The sequence below is a fragment of the Ovis aries genome, chromosome 20 (genome assembly GCF_016772045.2).
Source record: "Ovis aries strain OAR_USU_Benz2616 breed Rambouillet chromosome 20, ARS-UI_Ramb_v3.0, whole genome shotgun sequence".
Taxonomy (NCBI): Eukaryota; Metazoa; Chordata; class Mammalia; order Artiodactyla; family Bovidae; genus Ovis; species Ovis aries.
Window position 1 is genome coordinate 12395608 of NC_056073.1, and position 18528 is coordinate 12414135.

General features: G+C 38.7%; 1 protein-coding gene across 6 annotated transcripts in view; it reads right to left on the reverse strand.

Annotated features, from left to right (window-relative positions):
* Positions 1-18528, reverse strand: part of BTBD9 (BTB domain containing 9) — a 414784-nt gene that overhangs the window by 311167 nt on the left and 85089 nt on the right. The window lies entirely within an intron of this gene.

Here is an 18528-nt window from a genome sequence, read left to right on the forward strand (position 1 = left end):
TCATACTGTTTTGCATTATGGTTTATCACACGATATGGAATGTGGTTGCCTCTGCTATGGAGTATGACCTTAGGACCTTGTTGTTTATCCACCATGTATGATAGCTGGCTAGTCCCCAACTCTCAATCCTTCCCTCCTCAACCCGGTGGCAACCATAGGTTGTTCTCTATGCCTGTGAGTCTGTTTCTGTTTCATAAATATGTTCATTGCTATTGTAGATTTCACATGTAAGTGATATCACATGGTGTTTCCTTTTTCTTTCTGACTTACTTTGCTTAGTATGGATCATCTCTAGGTCCATCCATGTTGTTGCAAATGTAAGATGTCAAAACTTTTCATGTATACTACCCCCTCTGCCCAAAATACACCTGGAAAATTCCTACTCATCCATGAAGACCTAGATACGCATTATCTTCTTTGTAAAATATTCTGTGAATTTCCTTCCCTGTGTTCTTCTTCCATCAGTTCAGTTCAGTCACTCAGTCGTGTCCGACTCTTTGCGACCCCATGAATCGCAGCACGCCAGGCCTCCCTGTTCATCACCATCTCCCGGAGTTCATTCAGACTCACGTCCATTGAGTCCATGATGCCATCCAGTCATCTCATCCTCGGTCATCCCCTTCTCCTCCTGCCCCCAATCCCTCCCAGCATCACAGTCTTTTCCAATGAGTCAACTCTTCACATCAGGTGGCCAAAGTACTGGAGTTTCAGCTTTAGCATCATTCCTTCCAAAGAAATCCCAGGGCTGATCTCCTTCAGAATGGACGGGTTGAATTTGAATCCCATTTGAATGATGATGATTAATTACATATTCATTACACACAATTCAAAGTATGAAGGGAAACCATTCACTTTTCACATCTGGAACATTTTCACATGGAAGGGTAAAGAGTACAGGAAGGGCATAAGGTGCAATTCTGGAAAAAAATTAACCTAAACGTGGGCACACAGAGGGAAGGTAAAGGAAATGGTCTAAGGTCCTTTTCAAAGCTCAGAGTGGACGTTTGGCACTTGATCCACAGGGCAATGGAAAACTACCACTAAGTTTTACAGAAGGCAAGGGACGATGTGGATCCCATCACCCTTTCCATTGCAGAGTGTCTGTAGAACGTGTGCACACCAAACACCACATGGCAACTTTCAGTTAGCTGCCATCAAATGAGATGAGCAGACGGAGTTCACTCTTCCAGAGCACTGTGGCCAGCTGAAGAAGAGGGATGCAGGCTCCCTCTCCACTGCCTCCAGAGCAAAGCGAAAGCTGCGAGTCTGCTTACTACACTGAAATTAATCCTCTGTAACAGCTGCATGTAATATGCTCCGCAAAATCTTCACCAGATTCTCTATCAGAGGTGCTGTTGAGAGTTACCTGACCCTTTGCCAGAAACAAACATAATCCTTTTAGAGGCAATCATCAACCATTCAATAAATGTTAGGAGACATTGTCATTACCTTTAACAAGTGAATTTTTAACTCTGAAGGGGTGGATTTTAAAAATGAACCCATGCCATTGTAAACTATTCTTTATAGAAATACATTTCATTAGCTACTATACTGATAGAATTTAAGTATTTCCATGTACCCTAATGCTGAAGTTTAGCATTATTATACATGTAAAGATAAGATTTTAGAGTGCGCATAGTCTAAAACCCCTAAATTACAAAAATATAACAAAGGGCGAGTCAAAAAGCTACATTATTAACTGCAGTGGTTTCTGACTAGGTTGAATTATACACTCCAAGTATAAACTCTGAGGAAGTCATACTATCCCACCCTTAACCTAATAGCGAACTGTGGACCCCATTAGAGCCCTGGGAACCTTAGAGTTTATCTGGCTTATAGAATTTCTCTTATCAGGTTGATTTAATAAAAGCATGTTTTAAGCAGTGCTCCTAACTTGGTTTAAAAGTTCAATGATGCTTTCAACAACTCTGATGTAGATGGAAGAGAAAAAATGCTCCTTGGACTGATGTAAAATCAAATTAGGAGTACTGCTCATAAAAATGACCCTAAGGAATGATTCTGCTTTGGAGAAAGAGATTAATATGAAGACACACACATATGTATCTGTTTATAGCCATTCTCACAGTCTATTATTAATTGTAAAACTATCAGGAGAGATGGGACAGACAAACACAAGTACTAGACATTCAGGTATCGGCTTTTTTTTTTGGCGGGGGTAGGGGAGTGTTGTCTGTAGCTCACCATCAGTGCAATGTTCATTCAGATGATATTTTCATTTTTGAAGCCTTACTAACATATCCCAAGTTCTGAAATGCAGTATATGAGCCTTGACTGTAGAAATAAATTACCAGCTGTCTCCTAAAGGACAACCTCATTTAGTAGAAGGCAAATGCTAGCATGGAACAAAAGTAAATAAAGATGGCTACATATGCTCTAGCATGCGAGCTGGAAAGTTGACAGTGATGAAAGAAGCAGAAGAGGGAAAAGATTAAACGTGAAGAACAGCTGCCACTAATAGACTATCTGACTACTCAAGCAGTTTGATAACACAGCACAGCAACAATGCTAATTAAAATTGCTGGTGTGAAGATTTAGATCCAGAGATCTTAAAGCTAAAGAAACAATGGGAGTCCAAGCAATGCACTCCTCTGCTATCACATAAGGTCATACTAAACTCAGGTGAAGAGTAAATGGCAATGTTCTACAGAAACACATGGTACTGCTGTTATTCTTAATAATGAGTCTCTTCTTCTTTTACTTGTACATTTACTAAAAGTCCCAATTCCTTCTGCATTTGTTTCACTGCTAATAAGCAGAGATGTAGTTGTTACTATTATGATTATTGTTATTACTTTTTATTTCCTCAAGAACCTGCAAACAGTATATGCTACCTAAACTGAGTATCTTGTAGGTGTAAAACATAAAAGGAATATGTACTTCATATGAGAATGAAACATGAACAAAGTCTTCCTCATTTCCATCCACAGAATGTCACTTATATCTATCAAAATTCTCACATGTCTTGGGAGCCCACATATCTTCACAGAACAAACTACTCATTAAAGGTTAGGGCAGGAAGGGGGAAAGGATGGACTGGCCTTTTCTGACAAAGAAGGAGGGCTCAGTGATGTGTTTTCAGTGAGTAGAATAAAAGAAAGGGGTTTTAAAAGGGTCAAAGGGAGAGCATGAAGAGAAGCTTAAATGTCTGACTTCACCACCCCTCTTAAAAGGGCTACTTCATCCAACTGAACTAAAATAGACCACCACTAACTTATTAGAGAATCACCCAAGGAACAAAGACTTTCTACAAGTGACCTCTGGTTACCCTTCAACACTGCAGCCCTTCCAAACAAACTGGCACCAAAATAAATGTAGCCAAGAAGAATCTAACATTTATACTTTATGATTTTATTTCAATTTTTCATATAATTTTTTGTAGACCTACTTATGTGGATATAATTTGATTCTAAAGTATTTGGGAAATACATTTAGTCCAGTTGTGCCTGAAAAAGGGAAGAGAAATGTAATTTTCCAGTTTTACAGATGCTTCCAGAATTCTGTCTGAAGATGGATTAATCTACAGTTACTCAGCTGCAGAATATTACTTCTATTCCACAGACTTTGTATATGAACTATTAAATCCATTAGATCGATAGCAATTCCTCCCACCTACTCTTAAAGAGCTGATTTAATGAGAACATCATTTTCTCATTCAAGGCTTTCTTTCTTAAGGGAACACAGTCCTGTGTGAACACAGTCAACATTTCCTTTCACATCGACAACTTCATATAAACAGAGCCTGAGGCAGGGCAATGAGGCAAAATGTTTGGTGGTAAATACATGAATTTATTTAAAAGACACTGTTATGGGATCTGAGCTTAAAACTGGACTTAACTTACAAAGGTTAAGATAAAAGAAAACCAAAATTAACCATTTTCTTTCTCAAAAACTCTTCGAATGATACAAGCACTACTAGCATCTCATTATTGGAAAAGGAAGTGTTTTTTTCTTACTACTAACTATTCACTATTAAATATTTCAAAATCCTCTCTTTCCACTCCCCTTCTGCAACAAAAAGATAATAGTGGAAAGAAATGTACCCTTTTGTTCTTTCTGGACCTGCATATTAATAGAGATGACAGGGATATTACTGTCCGTTGTCTTAGACAATAGAAGCCATGGAAGCCTCAAGATACAGTCACTAGCACTAAGTTCTCTCTTTCTCCTCTGAGCCTTTATACATTAAAGCACAGAATAAACCATAAAGTACTACTTAACACACCAAAAATTAAAAATGGAGACAGAGGGTGGATCAATGTGCATTGTCTCACAAATATAGTTTCAAAGATAATTGGTAATGTTCTCTTTTTCCAAAGAAGTGAGGGTTAAATATAGTCGCTCTGCACAGAGACTGATGATCTTCAGGATGTGTAAATTATACATTACAGTTACATAACAGACTAAATCACAGTCATCAACAAAAGAACATTTGGCACAATTCTTGAATTTTTATGACTCTAGCTCATAAGCAGAGCATCAAAAAGGAGAAAATATCCCACCTTACATCAGCCTTACAAGTAGCCTCACAACTCACAGCAAGTAAGAAGTATCCAAGGTGAATAGAAGAGAGACCATCATCTCCTCTGGACTAGAAAATGGTGGTGAGCGGGGCTGCGGAGCTTTTATTTTCAGGTTATCTTAAATAAGGCACATGGTAGTCATTTCATTAATTTTTAAAACAGGAAGAAGAGGGTCAAGTAGATATATGTAGACCTGTGTGTTTTAAGGTCACTTTAAGTCCCTAGGTTAAGTCAAGACACTAAAGTCGGATGAAAGAACACAGATCCTTTCAGAACACTTTCAAAAATCTGGATGAAAGTGTTAGTTGCTCAGTCTTTTCAATCCTGTGGAACCTGCCGGGCTCCTCTGCCCATGGGGTTCTCCAGGCAAGAATACGGGAGTGCACTGCCATGCCCTCCTCCAGGGTGTCTTCCCAACAGAGGGACTGAGCCCGCATCTACTGCGTCTCCTGCATCAGCAGGCAGGCTCTTTACCACTAGTGCCACCTGGGAAGCCCTCAGCACAAACCAAAGACTGGTGAAACATTCTCATGCTTTCAGTGCAGTTCAATGTGCTATGTTGTGCCACAGTTTCATGCCAGTGCCACTCACTTTAGGCAGTTCAGAATGGATCAAGAACACTCAGCTAGCGATATGCCGGGAATGGCCAAATGCTTGCCTCAGTTCCTATGACGAAACAGAAGCAGGAACTATCCTCAGGCTTATTAGATGCATCCAATTACATTAATCTCTGACAAACTCATCCTGTAAGCCCCCACACCAAAACAGCTACCATTACTCTATAATACCTATTAAGCCATCATAGTGATTTAAGTAAAGCATATTAATGGGAAAAAACAAAGAGATCTTAACCCAGTAAAACAAAAGAAACACATGAAGAATGCAGAGACCAAAGCAACCCAGGAAAGGTACTCTTTCCTTCATCCCATCAGATTGTGCCTCTTCCGCCACCAATTCAACAGGTTTTTTTTTTCTTTGCATCCTGAACAAAAAGCAAAAATTGCTCTCTTTGAAAAGAAGCTGCCCTGGTAAGAACACCTAGAACTCAAAGCCAATACTCGAATGATGTCCAAGTGTCTGGAGATCCAAAGAACCCATCAATCTCGATAAACTTGGAAAGACTGGACAATCCAAGAGTGCCCAGAGCCATTCCACTCAGCCATATCATATTTTGAGATGACTACAGAGATGTCAATGTTGACCTAGATCCACAACCACCAATACCATGTGTTCAAAGCCAAATGGTTGGCTTTGAAACACTGCCAACACATCCTACAAGAGATTCCCAGACCAGAGAAAAGTAAAACATTTCATAAGGTGATGATCTTAAGCTTTATAGCCCCTTGAATAGTAAAAGGAGTCTCTGGCTTATTTTCTGAAACTAATGTTTCCAAGTTACTAAATACCAAAGTAATGTTATGACAAAAAAGTTCAACCTTCTTAGGTATAATGGGACACAAACTTGTATACTTTCTCAGATACCTGCAACCACCGCTATGTGTGTCTTTTTCTTTCTCCGTTGATACCTCATCCAAGTCACTTTGGACTTAGATGAAATGCACACTGAGGGCATGGATCTAGCATCCTGAGTGTCTGCAAAGGGTCTGGATGATGCTTGGGAGCACAGAGGAGTTAGGTCCCCATGGGATAAATCTCCATCAGCCAGGACAGGAGACAGGAAGAAACCAGGCAGATAAATCCCCGCCCCCTGCCCCGCCCTTTTCTTTCTCTTTTCTAAGGACTGCTGCTGCTGCTAAGTCGCTTCAGTCGTGTCCAACTCTGTGCGACCCCATAGACGGCAGCCTGCCAGGCTCCACCGTCCCTGGGATTCTCCAGGCAAGAATATTGGAGTGGGTTGCCATTTCCTTCTCCAATGCTTGAAAGTAAAAAGCGAAAGTGAAGTAGCTCAGTCGTGTCGGACTCTTAGTGACCCCATGGACCGCAGCCCACCAGGCTCCTCCGTCCACGGATTTTCCAGGCAAGAGTACTGGAGTGGGCTGCCATTGCCTTCTCCGACTACTCAAATGTAATTCCTCACTGCAACCATTACAGAGAAATCCTGCAGGCAAGTGAACACACCTGCTGAAAGACCTGCTATTTCTTCTCACAGCTTGTTGTGAAGCAAGAGCTAGTTCTGTATCAAATCAATTTCTTTGCATCATTCCTTGTTTCTTTTCCTTTTGCCCTGCAAAAGATCTGACCTGCAGCTTTCAGATCTAATCTGCATTTTAATCCTTGTCTCAGGGTCTGTATGTCAGAGAACCCAGGCTTAGATATTAGTCTTATAGAAACTAATGTCAGATGAAATTAAGATGCAACAGTTAAAATGCACATTTTCAAAATACAGTAAGAGATAAAGACTGATAAATCCCAGGATCCCAGGAAGAAGTGGGAAAAAATTGAAGTGCCTAAAATGTAAAAGATTGGGGTCAATATATAGTATCAAATGTCACCAACAGAGAAAGCATTCAGACAGCAACGAGAATCAAATACAGGTTGTTTTTTTTTTTCCACTGTGTCCAACGACCACCAACTTCAGAGGACAAGATCAGGCATTTTCATTAAGTAATAATGCTGTATAATAGGTGCTACCTGTCGCCTACACAATCAACCCACCTTCCTTCCTTTCCTTCCTTCTTTCTTTCTAAGAGTCCTGATTGCATCAGTGTCCACTCCTCTCCCATGTGAAAGGGGAGAGATGACCTATAAATGGGTAAATTTTGATCAGAAGTCACCATGATTCCATTATCTTCACAAGTGAATGATCTGAGTTTGTTACCATCAATGAGTTCTAGCCAGTAAAATATGGAGGTCAACTAGAGGAATTTTGGGAAAGGTTTCTTGACTCTTGAGGGACAGAAGGGAAGAAATATTATTATTGCATTTAGATTTAATGCCTGGACATGGACATGTAACAGTCACCCTAGGATTGTGAAAGAATACAGTCTAAGGACAAAACTGACACAGAAATGATGCAGAGCCCAGACAGAAAAATTCTAGGTTCTTGACAATGTCATTAAGCCACAAATTAACCAACTCTGAAGCTGACCAATATCTAGTTTTACATACGGAAGTATACTTCCTGATTATTTAGCCTCTTTGAGTGAAGGTTACTATTACTTGCAGCTAAAAGCACCTTCACTGGTGCACAGAGAATATGGCTGGTTGGAGAAGAATTTGAGTATCTACCATCAATGCCATTATATAAGGAATAAACTGAGATTTGAAAAAAAAAAAAAAAAGTAGTCTTTGTCCTCAGGAGTTTACGATCTGTTTTTTTTTTTTTAAGACATGCAAAACATGTGATACATCAGTTAAAGAAAAAAATGATGAACCACAAGTACACAGAACAAAAAATCATTACTGTGGGAGATTAGAGACAGCATTCTAAAGGAAACAAAACCAACCTACATGCTTTTTGCCCAGCATAAAGACATGCTGTCTAAATTCCATTAGTGTAAGCTCTCTCCAGTAGGTATCTTTAGTTCTATCTGCCCAGCATCCTCTTACATGTTCAAAATGTTGCTCCCCTCATTTTGTGATGTCAGAGTGTCAAACCCAAGGTGGGCTAGTCAGAGCAATTTCCTGGGATATCTTTAAATCTTAAGATCATAAAAAGTGATAAACGGTTGAGCATTCCAGGTGTACGGATTTATCAAAAGTCAGCAAATGTAAACTTAAAGATTTGTATATTTCTTTGAATGTAGATTTTACATCAAAAGGAAACACGCTTTTTTAAAATGGTGAATTCTAAGTTGATAATAAGCATGCTGAAGTATTTAGGGGGAAGTCTACTAATGTCTGCAATTTACTTTGAAATAGATTTTTAAAAGATGCATAGCAGGATTGATAAACAAACAGATATGTGATAAAGCAAATGTAATAACATACTTACATAGCAAAGCCTTTTGTTTGAAAAACTTTGAAAATTTTTTGGGGGGAGAAAAACCAAAGTCCCAATGCTGGCAATGCTGTGAGCTATACCGCAGGAGATATCTATGGTCATATTTCCCAAGGTATGGAGGAACTGTTCAGAAAACAAACATGCAGGAAGAACCAGAACAAAATACAAAAATGACTTGATCATCAACAAAAGAGAAATGGTGAAAGTTATGGTATATTCGATACTATGAAATAATAATAAAAATTTTAAATGAAAATCCCACAAAATTATATACATATATATGTTAGAATAATATAACATATATATATAATACCTACATACATACATAATATAATCTTAGAAAAAAGCTACAAGAAAATATTAAAAATTGTCAACATTGGTTATCTCTTGGTTTGGGACTATTAATGTTAAAATATACTTTATTTTCCAAGTTTTAATTAGCATATGTTACTTTTAGAACAACCAACAAGTAATTTTTTAAAAATTCATTGCCATTAAAAAAGATTTTTCTAACTATATCTTATGACTTGCTTCCCAGGCACCATTTCTATCATAAATGTTCTGAATCTCATGAATGTTTGAAATCTTCCATTCATTTCTCAAGGCTTGGGAAGCGGGAGCCCAATAGTTAAGATCATGACCTATGAAGTCAGGCGATGTTGGTTCAAACCCCCAATATGCCCTTACAAAATGTATGTTTTTGGACAAATTAATCTTTCTTGTCTTAATTTCTCCATCTAGTAAGTGGGAAAATAGTACATAGAGGTTTATTTGAAAAATAAATCAGATAACACATGCAAAACACTTAAAATGGAGCTTGAACCACAGGTAGACGTTAACCATAGATATCATCCTCATCAACACCTTGTCTGATGATCTTGTTCCCTACGTTAATAACAGAATTTTACTCATCAGGCAGTAAATGGCAACCCACTCCAGTACTCTTGCCTGGAAAATTCCATGGACAGAGAAGCCTGGTAGACTACAGTTCATGGGATCTCAAAGAGTCGGACACGACTGAGCGACTTCACTTCACTTTACTTCACACAGACTCACCCGTTTTCACTGCCTCTGCCTTCTTCCTTTCAGTCACACCTTTATACATATTTCCAAATACCTTCTAAGTGTCTAGCACTGCCCCAGGCACAAGACGCCACCGCCCAAGAATGCGGGCCTCCTCTTTTCTGAAGCTAAGCCACAGGCTTCACCTGATCTTTCCCACTGGCTCCAGCTCCTCGCCAGCTCATTCCACCTCCCCACCAGTCCACTCCACCTTCTTCCCCCAAATCTTTAATCTTTCCCTCTCCACTGGTTTCTTGCTCTGCCTGAAAATCTTCATTTGTACCTACTTGGGGTAGTGGTACATGTTCAGTCAGGTCTGACTCTTTGCAACCCCATGGGCTATTCTGTCCATGGAATTTTCCAGGCAAGAATATTGGAGTGGGTTGCCATTTCCTTCTCCAGGGGATCTTCCCAACCTGGGGATTGAATCCCCGTCTCTTGCGTCTCCTGAACTAGCAGGCAGGTTCTTCATTCTTTACCAGCTGAGCCATTGGGTAGAGTCACCATATATTTCTTCTTCCTTTAACATCCATACTCCTCAAAGAAAAGTCCTAAAATCTGATTTCTTAAACTCCACGGAAACTTTACTTACCAAGATTCCTAATGGCCTTCTTACTGCCATACAGTAACTGTTTTAGGCCTCCTTCCGTTTGTTCTGCAACTTCTAACACTGCCGACTACGCAGTCAGCTTGCAAACTCTCTTCTCTTCTTTAATGCAAGTTGTTAACACCATCGTGGTTTTCTCACAGTTCGTTGGCTGTTCCATCAAACTCCCTTACGGCAGATGTTCCTCAAGCAGGAGGTCCAGCTCTTCCTATTCTCTGTCTCAAAGATCTTGACTTTCCCCGTTGCTCAAACACTAGCTCTAATGAGATGACTGTTGTATTTCTAACTCCAGTTTTGACTTCTCCCCTGAGTTTCAGTCCATTTGCAACTGCCTGTCAGGCATTTCCAATTGGACTTTCAATCTAAGCATGCCACCCGAAAAATGTGATTTTTTACCCATAGACTACTTCTTAATCGGACTTTCCCTCAGTAGTTAAAGATAACAAATGAAGGGAGAATACATACTAGATAAGAGAAAACTTCTCAAAAAATAAGGGCAGGCAAAGCCTTTCAATTTTCCACAGTGACGTCTCTTTCTCACCATTTTTCTGTATCTGCCCCACTTCAGGCCCGTGCACTGGCTACAATGTCACCTGCCACCACTCACCATCTGTCTCCACCAACCCAGCAAACTACTTCATAAAAAGGTTTTCAAAATGCCTATTACCACTCATGCACCTACCACCTACAAAGATTAAATCCAAATTCCTGACAATAACATTGAAAGTCTCTGAGAGCTGGGCCTAAGACTGCCTCTCTTCCCAGCACTGAAATCCTTATGTTTCAGACGACTCTGAACTCACAACCATTCTGGTCAGTGTCTGCTACACATCTCATACTCTCCCAGCTTGCCTGCACAAGCCCCTCCACTTCTATAAATTAGCCAAATTCCATCTCTTCCTCAAATCTTAGCTTAACCTACCACACAATCTTCCAACAGCACTTAGGTATACAGTGTTTTTTACTATTATTATTACATCATGCTTTCTATGTACCAGGCACTGTTCTAAACACTTTATATATACGAATTAATCCAAATCTTACAATAATGCTGTAAGATGGATACCATTATTATCTGTATCTAACGTATGGGGAAACTGGGGCACAGGAAAACTAGGCAATCGTCTAGACTTACAGCTCGTGAGCGGCAGGCCCACAAATGACATCCAGGCCTCGTGGTTTCTTTCTTTTTTTTTTTTCTCGTGGTTTCAAAGTCTGTGTTCTGCTGCCTATCTGGAATTCCTTAGCAGTTTTGTCTGTACTGCTCATTTATCAATAAGCTACTTTGAGACATCTATTCAATTATGAGGAGATGACAAGACATATTTAAGTCTTTTCCTTCAGCTAGATTAATCACTTAGGTAAACCTTCACTACTGAGGTTTCTCCAGTTACTAATCACTATCAATAAATATTAGCTTATAGATTTGTTAAATAAAAAATATAAGAATGGACAGAAATAAGAGTATCTAGCCGAGATTTTAAAGTCTGAGAAGTAACTTTAAACTATTTCCAAGAATAGAGGGTTTATTATTTTTTTTAAGCTGGCTATTAGGGGTTTTTTCATTTCCCTATGGTAAAACAAAATTATAAAGATAGAATGTCAGGAAAAAACTTCTAAATGATTATACATCATGAAATGTTATAAGACAGGCTGAAAATTTTCTTCTCTTTAGGATTTCCAAGAATAAAAAATGCCTAGGAAAAATTATATAGTCTTGCCTGAAACTAGAGAAACAGATTCTTATTAGAATAGTGAGCACATAACAATGCTTAAATCAATGTTTATTTAATAAATGGATTAGCTACCTTGACCACAAAATTATCTAAGTTGTCTCCTACAGAACATAATTTTTATGCAGAGCTACATTCCATTAAGTCCAACATTATGAGTCTTCTGAAAAATGTACACATTTTCAGAAGTTCCACCCATTTGGAAACTAGTTTTAGTTTTGGCAGAGCTGATATTCATTTTGATAGCATTTAGGCAAATTTTTCAGCTATTTCTTAAAGCCACTCTTGCTTGATAAATACGATAAAATAAACCACAAAGAGGTAGTTTCTGCCCTCTAGCTAAAATTTTCAAGACTCGTAATGAAGACATGAATCAACAGAGATCAGAACAATTCATTCTCTCCTTCATCCCTCCTTTCCTGTCTCTATATGGAGTGGCAGTAGGTATCAAACAAGAGCAAGCCAGCTAAACCTGGTATCTTGTCACTGTCCAGGAAATCAAGTACTTAGAAATCAACTCATCCTTTGTGAAATTAAGACTGAAGTAGTCACCAGTATGATTTTTGTGTGTTAGTCGCTCAGTCCTGTCCGACTCTCTGATTCCATGGACTATAGCCCACCAGGCTCCTCTGTCCATGGGATTCTCCAGGCCAGAATCCTGGAGTGGGTTGCTATTCCCTTCTCCAGGGAATCTTCCCAACCCAGGAACTGAACCTGGGTCTCCTGTATTGCCGGCTGCCTGAGCCACCAGGGAAGTCCAGAATGATTTACTCATTTACAATAAAAGTATTTTGTCACACGGGTGAAATAATATATGGTGGCACAATAAGCACATTCCCATCCCTGCAGATAAGCCACTTCAATATAAGTCAAAATCATAATCAGAAACTAATTTCCTAGAGAAGGAGGGAATATATCACTATGATTTCCAACTACTTTTTTTAATCATGAGAAATCATTTTTATAGCAATCAGAAATATCTACAGACTGCATGACTGGTGCATTTTCTCTATGTATGGAGACCTGCTTGGAAATCAGAAAGGTGTTTAATGAGTCTGTGCTCCAAAACAGAGAGGCAGGATTCAAATGAACAAAAGCATCAAACTATACCAGTCTTATTACTGGCACTAGAAACAACCACTCACCTAAAAGGGCTTAGATATACTCACTTCAGTAAATTATTTTTATTATCCTTTCACAAGTGGTCAACAGGCCTTCTGATAGACGTATTTTTAAAAAATATATAAATATTATCAAAGACTTCTGCAGGGCCAAGAGTGATTCTATCAATATCTTCTGATTTTGCAGATCTAATGTATCAAGTTAATCTTCCATCTCAACAAAAGGGCAAGCAGATCTCTTTCTTTATTCTTTTTGAGAGGTGGGAATGGGTGAGAGGCGGGGGAAAGTGCTTCACTTTAAACTGACACTGAATTTTATGTTATGAACAAAGAAAACATTAGATATAAAATGAAGTGGCAGGACTTTCCTGTTGGCCCAGTAGTTAGGAATCCACCTGCCAATTCAGGAGACATGGGTTTGATCCCTAGTCAGGAAAGAACCCAGATGCTGTGGAGCAATTAAGCCCATGTACCCCAACGACTGAGCCTGGGTGTACCTAGAGCCTGTGCTCCACAATGAGAAGCCTGTGCACCTCAACTAGAGAGTAGCCCCCACTCACTACAACTAGAGAAAAGCCTGTGCAGCAATGAATACCCAGCACAGCCAGAAATCAGCCAGTCAGTAAATATAGTTTTTAGATAAATTAAAAAAATAAAACGAAGTAGTACACCTTCAAAACTTGTTCTTCATCCTTCAGCAAATTTTAGCTGATACACAGCAACCTAATTGAGACTACATTTTCCAGCTTCTCTTGCCAGTAGGTACAATCAGTAGCTAAGTTCTCACCAACAGAATGTGAATGAAAGCAATGAATTATACTTCAAAGCTTTGGTCTTTATACACTGCGTGTATACTCCTCTGCTACCATGGAGTTCACCAGAGGAATCACAGAAGTCACATCCAAAGGCTGGCAGAGCCACTTTGCCAGCTTGCATCCCATGAGGTCATAAGGAAGAGCTCCTATCAGCCCTGGACTGTTAAGTGATAGAACAAAATTTATCAAAGTCACTGGGTCTCTCTGATACAACAGCTTAATCTGCACTCTTATTGATAGAGATATGGACAAAATTAAACATCAGAACTGCATATTAGACCATATAACCACTCTATGTAAATTCATAGCACTTAGGTACACCTTTAGCAGAGAATGTCACCCAGTATGTATCTACTCCCACATACTTGATGCCAAGGAATTCATTGGTTTCTTAAGATTAAAAAAAGCAATGACTGAGTCCATAGTATTCAACTCAAAACACAAGAAAACTATAAATACTTTAGAGAAATTAAGGGGTTTCTGAGGAGCACATGTATTGTCAACGCTAATGTAAAAAACAAATGAGAGTGGGAGGAGTCGAGAGATGATAAAGTATTCATTCTGATTTTAACTCTGAAATCCAAGTACATTTTAGGAGTGACAAGTATTATCTACATCACAATTTTTTTTAACATTTCTTATATATAAGCAGGAGTAATTTTAATAACCATAGTTATTAGCTATATCACTTTTTAATCTAAATTTACTAACTTTAGGGGCTTTTGTTCACCAACTCTCTAATCATTTCTCTAATCATTTGTATCACATTTAACTGATATCAACTATTAATGTCAACAACTAATGTACTTCTAACTGTTCATATCTTAACTGAATATTACCAACATCATCCTTATTTAATATATGTATTCCTCTAACCAAATGAACTCAGGGTTAACACTAATTTCCAAGATGGGTAGAAGTAAAGAATCTGAGACTCTGGTGCCTGAATTCCTTTAGGACAGATGGCTGGTCTTCAAAGAATTTACAACCACATGACGACTGTTCCATTCAAAAATTATATTGTGCCACAGCCAACTTTGATTATTTATGTTAACTGAAGGCATAAGAACAGATGATCAAAAACATTCTGCAAATCACTTCTAGTTGGCTTTGAAATATCTATTAATTTTTTTAAAGAGATTTATTTGATTATCTTTTTCTCAGGATAATACGAAAAATGACTTACATTCCCTGGGTACGAGCCAAATGACAGGAGCATAACGGGTGGTTGGACCAATTCAATGTGGGTATAAAAACACACCACAAATAAAATGGAAAGCAGACCAATTATAAGAGATAAATGAGACTTGACTACAGATATTAAAAATAAGATATTTTAAAACACGATTCTGTATTAGGCTCTGTATGGAATTAGACTTATAGAGATATAGCTAAAGAGAAAATCTGTGCTATATTAGAGTTCACAAGCTCAGGGAAATAAATATTTCTAGAAACCCCTTGATGGTTGGACTACCAGCCTTAAAGGTTTCTCACAGACTGAAGGACAAGGATGTTAATACTATTAGTGCTTTGTTCTATTTTTTAAAGTATTTCAGTACAAGATATTTATCAATTAGTAAGGAAAAATAAAAACTTTACAATGCAAGAAACATGGCAGACAGCGTATAATACAAGAGATCAAATTAACATCACCAGCAATAAGACATGCCAACAAGCGCTTTACTCTTACAGGTTATTAATACCAACAAAGACCAGGACACATGGACCATGTGCACTGCTATGCGTGCTCCAAAGTTCAAAATGGACCTGAAATCCCTCAGAAGCCACTAGTGTAGCTGGGGTGTCAGCACCAGAACAGGAGGTGCACGGAAAAGAAGGCCTTCTCCCTCCACTGCTGCTCTCCTGGGCCTGTGTGTCTAGAAACCTTTTGACTTGGGTCAAATTCCATCTTCTGATTTTGTTCAACGCCTAAGAAATTTCTAGCATTTAATAAGAGCTAAGTAATAAGACATACAGTGGAGGCATAATAAATTAACATGAAATGCTCCACAGTGGGCCCCATTTTATGGATTATGCTAGTAATCCAGGGGCCGTATTTTTGAAAAATAGATTTGTATTACAATAAACCTTATTGTATTACAACAGATTCACTGACTTACAGCATGTTGCACACTTTCAAATCCCAAACCTATAAAGCATTTATTTTTTATTTAAGATTTATAAAATCATGTCCATCTTAAGATGCCTCCAGGCGTTCATATGATATAAAAGCAGATACAAAATTCTAACAAGAAGAAAAGCCAGGCTCTGTTCAGATTTGCTTTTGTTCTTTTTTAAAGCACTAAACAAAAGCCATATGGCTTATACCTGAAGGTCAACCCAAAGGGCCAACTTTATAAAGATTTATAAAATAAAAAAGTCTATCTCAAGAAAACACTGCTCTCTCTGGACACCAAAGACAGGCCAACGAGCAAGAGAGCTTTGGTGGTGCCTCACTGGAAGCAAGTTTTAAGATACCTAAAGGATTAAAGCACAGATTTTTTAAAAATAAAACTCACTTCTCTGAATTTAACTCCAAAGCAAAGCAGCACTGCGATGTGTCTCCTGCTGTGACCGATGATGCCCAATGCCAGAGCGGCAACACTGCACACAGCATCGCCCTCACCTGGCCTTTACCGAGCAGGCCCTTCTTTTTCGCATGCATTCACAGCTGGATCAGAAGGACAGCAAACCAATAAAATACAATAGCTGCCTTAATGTTGGGCAAAGGTGAAATGGTAAATAGAAACTTAATGACAATGTTTCTGGTAGCCTCTGGTGAATTATTCATATTTATTCTGATTTTTATTTTCAGACTTCCCAGACTACCCCTCCCATATAAAAAGCAGGAAAAGTCACAAAATGGATGTCAGAATAATAGAATGCCTGAACATACATTAGATAGTTTCACAGTTTTTTGGTTTGCTTTTACTATTATATTACCTATGCTTGTACAATGATTTGCATATAGTAGGTGCTCAAATATCTGAGGAAGGTGGGAGGAAGAACAGGAAAGAAGGAAGAACTCCAGAAGGGGAATTTTGTAAGTGGAGCATAGACATAAAGGCAAACTGTAAAATTTTCATTCTGGGATTGACCCCAACCCTGAAACCTCCACTTGAAACTAGCCAAAGCCCTGCTTTCTTTCTCTTTCTAGCAAGTTTAATATAAAACCAAACAATTCTTCTAGTTGTATATGAGTAATTCCTCCTAGAATTCCTGGGGTTCCTAGGATCACTGTCACTAAAACAGATAAAAGCAGAATTTATTTTCTCAAGTAGGAGACATATAAATTTAACTACATGTTTAACCCATAAGTTTATATATAGCATATATAGAAAGGAAGCACAGAGACGATTAACAAGAGAACAGTTATGGCTCTAAGGCCGGACACATGCCCTCTTCTCTGCTCTGTCTCAATCCTTCACCCCAGCAGAGCTCATTGGCTCCCATAGCTTTTATGTGTCAGTAATTACCAATTTATCTCCAATCCAAATCTGTGTTCCATGTGCCAGTCCTCTGCATCCAGCTTTTTCTGGAAATCTCCATTTGGATGACTGACAGGCGTCTCAAACCTGAAAAGACTCAATACTGAATGTTTGCTCTTCACTGCATGCACAATCTGCCTTTCCTCAGATTTCCCTACCTTGGCAAATGGAGCACCACTCACCCAGCTATTCATGCAGAAATACAGTGCTAAAACGAGGCCTCCCTCTTTCCTGCATCTTCCACACCCACTCTATCATCATGTTTAATGATACTACCTTCAAAACATCTCAATCACTCCTGCTCTTCAGCATCTCCACTGTCATCATCCTAATCTAGAGACTGCCAACTGTCATCTACAGAATCCTATCCTACCTGCAAGACTACCCTGTTTGGCTTGCTGTATTTTCATAAGCTATTTGGATCAGCTGTTAACATTTACAAATTTTAATATTTAACGAAACAATTTGGATTCCTAGCTTCTCCTGGAAAACTAAAAGATCTGGCAACAACACGGGGTAGGCACATAATTCCACCTGGTCTACATTAGGTGGGCTCAGGAAGGAACAACTCTGCCCTCTAGTTTCTTTGCTGGTCCCCTCTTCACGGTCTCCCAACACTGAGGCCAAAGGAAAACTGACATTTATCAACATAGCTTTAGTATTTTTGCTTATATGGGTCTGCTATATACTTTTATACCACCACTGAAGGCAATGAGTATGTGAACCCATTTCAAAATGTGAATCAGATAATATCTCTTGCCTGGTTAAACTTTCTCATGACTTCCAACTGACTTAAAAACCTAAAAGCTTACCATCACCTAAAAGGCCCTGTATGATCTAACCTGTCCAATTTCATCTCCTGCCACTCCCCTCACTCACCAGGTTTCATCTGTACTATTCTCTTTCACTTTCCTATTCCCCAGCTTGGAAGACACTTCTCATAGATATCTACCTGGCTGCTTCCTCCTTGTCATTCAGGTTTCAGCTCAATGTCACCTACTAAAAAAGTCTTCTCTGACCACAGAATATAAAGCAGTGTCTCCCCACAACACACCTTCATTTTCTACAAGGCAGTCTTATTTTCTTCACAGCAAGCACTACTTTTTTTTAATATTATCTTGTTCATTTACCTATTATATCTATCACCCTTCTAGAATGTAAACGCCATCACAACAGGAACCACAAATGTCTTATTTGCCATTGTAACCACACTGCTTAGCATTAATAGTAAATATACATCAAATAAATAATACTATG